Source organism: Alligator mississippiensis, chromosome 10 (genome assembly GCF_030867095.1).
Source record: "Alligator mississippiensis isolate rAllMis1 chromosome 10, rAllMis1, whole genome shotgun sequence".
Classification (NCBI taxonomy): Eukaryota; Metazoa; Chordata; order Crocodylia; family Alligatoridae; genus Alligator; species Alligator mississippiensis.
The window spans coordinates 47,775,740-47,781,827 of record NC_081833.1 but is presented as its reverse complement, the minus strand read 5'-3'; positions in this window follow the sequence as shown (position 1 = coordinate 47,781,827).

Sequence of the window (6,088 nt, the reverse complement as noted above, 5' to 3'; positions counted from 1 at the left end):
TTAGTGAAAATTAGTGAAACTTGTAAATATAGACTACAGGACTCAGCCCTTAGCATTTTGTCAAGACTCATAGAAGTCACCCCCTCCTAGCTGTTCTCTGTGCTCAAGGATAGTGCTCACCTCTTGTACCCCTCTGGAACTCTGCTGAGCCCAGTTCTCACAAATGTTTTTGCAGGGGCCTTTGTATTGGAGGATTCAATGCCACACATGCAATATTCTGCCTTCTGTATCCATTTGAAAATTTTGCTACAGCAACAACTTCTCCAATCATAGAAACTATTATTTTTACCTTATTGCAAATCTGTTCCTACAGATAGCCAGGCTTCATTTGTGTGCTGTGAAGGGCGACACGTAAGGGGTGCATGTACGCCACCTGAGCGTGGCAGCGCACCCCGTGCAAAGCCACCAACACTGCAGGTGGTCTGTGATCACTGCTGGCCACCGCCGATGCTGCTGGCGGTGTCTGCAGGTGGTCACTGACCACTGGTCAGCACTCGCCACCCCGTCCTCCCTTCCCACTGCCTACAGTGCTGCAGCTGCTTGTGGGACCTCCCCACTTGCTGCCACCACACTCCCGCTGCTGACAGCGCTGTTGCCGCCTGTGGGAGCTCGAGGTGCCATCCCAGCTGCCCGGGGGCATGCGACATTCATGTGTGAAATAGTTACATAATTACAGGTGATTTTCTGTTGAAATCTGTAAGTCATGCTCCCAAAGGGACTGCTATCACTCAGTTACCCTGATATAAATTTGGCCCTTCTGTTACTTATAAAAAATTGTAAGCAGGACAAAGACTTTCAGACATGTGTTATAAAAATCAGACTAGCAACCTTCAAGTTCACATACATTTTCTTGCTGATATAAAGTCTGCGTCTCAGGTCATATTCAGACCTGGGCTAGGTACAGACATTACACTTTTACTGGTATAAGTGATTGGAAACTGGTTTATATTTGTAACAGAACAGAAGTCTGACACAAAACTGGCCTATACCCATAACAGAACAGAAATTCGGCACACACAGACTGACTGAAAAATGAGGGAACCCAGTCTAAGATTTGTTCCCCCCCCAGGGAGAAAGTGCGTTCTGTTTGCTACTGATCTAAACTACGTCACTTATAGAAAATCATGTATCTTAGATCGATTTTGCCTCGGGCTTTTTGAATGTCCGTACCTAGCCTTGGTGTAAGCATGTTACAACTTATGACAACATAAAAAGGAATTGCACCCACTTACATCAAGTTTGAGTTTGACCAGTAGCATTTGTTAAATGGCCCAGAAAAATGATAATTTTTTTCTTGCAAGAGCAGTGTAATCCAATAGAAATAAAGAAACATAATACAAGCTGAACACAGTTGAGCTTCTGGGCTAAAAGCAATCCTAACTGCAGACTTTCTTCTAACTCTGGATCTTACAATCTGGTTTTAGACATATTTCCTTAACATTAGTGTATCAAGTAAAGGAAAAAAAATATGTCTTCTTAGTTCACATGTAGCACTTAGATTCTGAACTACAATGATAAATAATGTACAAAGCTGAGAAAGTACAATTGTTTATTCTAGCTCTCTTGTTACTGAGATGTGAGGTAAAAGGAGCAAAGCACTTATCCTTCTAAATTTGTGGAGCTGACAACTATACTGGCATGGCAGGAACCTGAGACAGCTGAGCCAATCAGTTAGCCAAACATGCTTGCTACATGCCTGCCAGTCATCTGCAGTCTTAGTGCACTAAGGTTCTTTTCATAGGAAAGATTCCATGTTTCAACACATTGTGTACACAAAGCTATTTCTAGGATGTCATTTCCTTGCTGTTATTTTACACTTTCTTCCCAAAACCTTCAAAGTCTATTTTTTAACATATATTTATAAAAAAACTTTTAGCACTATTCAAAAGAATGTTCAAATCACCACTCGAAACCCCACTGTCTAATGATTGCCGACTTGTTGAAAAAGAGGAGGTGAGGGAAGCTTTGCTTTGTCAGGGGGGAAGAAAATAAAGAGAAATCGGCCTAGCTTCAAAGGGCGCATTTCCATAATTGCCCTGTAACTTTGGCAAAATAAATCTGAAGGGCTGAGAAAAGCGCAATCTCTCAGATGAGTGCACTACAAAAGCCCTAGAGATCCCCAGTCCCACTTGTTACTATTCTAATTCAGTGAGAGAATTCAGTTCCCTAACCTCAGTAACAAAAGCCATGAAATCACTGTCCTCCCATTCCGATGCCCTACTCCTAAAGAATAAGACCTTATCCAGCCTTTGTCTCCCTCCTGCCCACTACATTCAGTTAAAAAAAAAAAATTAGAATATCATTAGGAATCAGAAGAGCTGCTCAAGGTTAACCAAACCAAACCAAACCAAACCAAACCAAACCAAGACAAACAAAAAAACACACCCTGGGTTTATTTTTTCAAAAGATTTACTTAAACCTATTCTCACGTAAGTCAGAAACATAACTTTTTTTCCCTTTATCATCCCTTTAATATTTTTGCAGGTTATTGGTAGTTTGAATTGTTTGAGGACACCATCTTTTACTGAAGTTCTGCTACAAAAGATTCATAGAAGAATTATGCAATTGTTTTTCTTAAATCAAACTTCTCCTGTAAAATCTGCCCGAAGGGTTTAATTTTTGTCCTCAGCAGCATGATGTCTTTCCAAAAATAACAGCAACAATAATACAAATAATAAGATTTGAGAAGAGACAGTTTAAAATTGCCTTTTTATAAGTAGTCCTTGCTTTGCTTGATTCTTCAATCCAAACTTTATAATTCCTGAGTGAAAAAAAATTACTACTATATGTGAATTGTAGGCCTTTTACAGCAAAGGCCCAATCTCCCTTCATTTGGCTTCTCTCTGACTTTTTTATTTTCTCAATAAGACAAGCTTTTGTGGTGATGTTCAGTATGGACAATCAGGATAGCCTTATAAAGGGATTTAGAAGGCATACAAAGGGCTGCGGCAGCATCAAAGCGAGACCAGCAGCACAATAGAGATGACATTTTTACATCCCAGGGCTTGGGCGGGCATTGCCTGAATACTCTGTCCATTGCAGTGTCAGTAAACAATGAGTAAAGTAGGAAAGGGGTGAAAACACAAGTCAAAATCTTTTTATTGGAGCCCCCTACACATTCATTGGACATTTTTAGCCCTGCATTTGAAAGCTCTTCCATTTACTTACTCTCCAGATTCTGCTATTTAACTAACTGACTGATGATGGCTCCATTTTGATATCCTGAAGAAAAGAATGGAAAATTCTTACTGGAGTGAATATATTTAGCCCACAAAGTTTAATTGCATTTTATTTTCAATGAATGAATTTTATCCCAGAGTGGGTTTTTTTTCAGAGGGACAATGCCATGCTAAAATAATGTATTTGTATATTACAAAAATAAATAAATAAAAAAATCCCACCCCCTTTTCCAGTTATACCTTAGATAATTAAAAGCAAAAGAATTTTAAAAATTCAAGTTTGTTTCCTCCATTTGCATAGTTTTACTTTTCAGATTTGAAAATAGACTGGCCTGTTTCACACACTTTCTAGCCGGTTGCACTTTTGGTTCCACATGTCCTAGGGTAAAGCTGCACTACTATGGTAAATATCACATGAAAAAGTTTAAAACCAAAGAGTCACATTCAATTCCCCTTGTTCATGCCTGAGTCAGGCCTCAGGTACAGGTTTTAGCTCAAAAACTTGTTTTAAAATTTCATAAGAACATTTTTATTAATATTAGGTTGTTAACTTATTTACTTCCTTATTTAAATGAAGCCTAACTGTCCAGCCTAATTTCCTGACAAGATCTCTTGAAATAATACATTGCAAACTTTTTCCCATATGAGCAAATGTGCTCCTCTGCTGCAGTATTATCACACGTTCACAGTGAATTAATATATTAAATGCTTGCTTGCAGCTCTCTTGGATGCAAATAAGAGCATGATGGAGCAAGCAGACATTTTCTTGTTTATATCTATCTAATTTAACTTCACAACTATATATTGTATATATTTAAATTAGCTGTTTCCTATGGTGTGTCGGCTATTGTGTATTTTGGTATGAATGCACTAACAATTACTGAGAAATGCAAAGCAGTGACTTATAGATTTTCTATACCATAAAGATATCAGAGGTTCTTTATTTTCTGTTTTATTTTATATGTTTGAATGAAAAGCAACATAATGAAGAGCACGCACCTTATAAGAATTAATTTGCTTTATGGGTATTAACCCTTTATTTAACAGTGAAATGTTCTGCATCTACAGACTGTTTTGTTTGAAAATAAATGTAATGTTAATGCATTAGAATCTTAGTTTCATGCATAGCTAGCAAGTAATTTTATTCTAGTCTGGCTAGCTGGCCTACTGACATGCATTTCCACCACTGCTAAAAATAATGAGGAATCCAAGTGACACACATTTATGGCTAGGAGTGCCATCACATCCCTTGACCTAATTGATCATGCCTATACACCTTATAGTGCTTTGCATAACCAACTTAGACAGCAGGAACATTTCCAACCAGATTGATTGACATATTTTATTTCTAACTTAAGCTTAATCATGACCAAGAATGATTCATTTATACCTTTCAAACTTTAGGAACTGACACAGAAGACAACCAAGCTGCAGGTTCCAGTCAGTGTAAGCAACGGAACACTCATATGAGAAAAAATATATTAATATAGTTTATTAACCTGCTTAACCGCTGAGGTTGATGTAATGAAATGGATTAATTGGTAGCAGAAATTACTTAATTTTATAAAATCTGTCAAACCAGATTTTTGCAAGACAGGTTTTGTCCTAAATCTCTCCTCTGCTAAAAATCTCTGTGAATAATTGTATTCAGAATGTAGAGAACACACTGCAATATCCCTTTCATTTTTATGACCAAGAACTCTACTCTCAGTAAAAACCAAACTGACTCATAAACCTAGAATGAGTATTTAAAACGTAAAATGTCTTCAAATTATATCAGAGATTTCTATGTGCCCTGCCTAAAAGAATGAGAACAAAGACTAATAGACTGTAATAAATAAAAGTGCTATTTCCAGTGTGTTTGTATGTGGCTGCTCTCTACTGAGAATGTCCTTTAGCACTTTTTAACCATATTCTCTTGTGTGTCAGCAAAGAGACTCCATCAGAGTATTTAACATTGCTGGGAGCAAAGGAATAAAGTGGAGTCACTGTTGATTATTACTCATTAGCCACAAGGACATCCACTTAACATGTGAATAAATGAATGACACCATGTCCTAATGGAAATGGCCTCAGTGTACCTTTAAGCAAAATGTTGTTTAATATCTTCCATTTGCTGAATAGTAAAGAGGCCTGTTGGACATGCATAGTTAGCAAGCAGCCATTGTTGCTTTGTTCCAATTTCAGCATGTAATAAAAGATGTTGTCTTGACTGTAAGCAAAATACTTTTAAACCCAAGATTCTTAATGCAGATAACTGCATATTCTCTCCCCCATTCTGCGGATGCAGACGATTTCATTGTTAAAGTAAAGGGTTAACATCCATAAAGCAAATGAAGCCTTATAAGGTGCATGTTCCTCATTATTCTGCTTTTTGTTCAAACACATAAAATAAAGAACCTCTGATATCTTTATTGGTTTTCTTAGATAAAATACAAGCAGGCCATAAGCCTTAATTTTCTTATAGCCATTTGTTAACAAGGAAGATAACACTTTCAAAAAGTACTTGATTAGGGCTCACTTTGATTTGTATCTTGTTTTGGTTTCCAGGGCATATATTTTGCATTATTACTTTGTTGCATTTATATTTCTGATCAAAGTCATAGAAAGAGTATTTTAAAAAGTGTAAATATTAAACATGCAGGCAAACTGCATAATCTGAATGGCATCTTGAATGTTGAAACAAATCACAGATAAGAGAAATAATAATACCTTGAGAGCCTGTAAGAACCGTCCAAAGGAGCCCATTAGTCTGAAAAACCAGTGAAGCAAAAACTTATTTAATTCAACATTGTTTTTCTTTTTAAAGTTTGTCCAATTTATCCAAAGAAAAATAGCTGCAAATTTAATATTAAGGATGGTTATCCTATATTTTAATATTAATATTTGACGTGAGAACATGCTGCAAG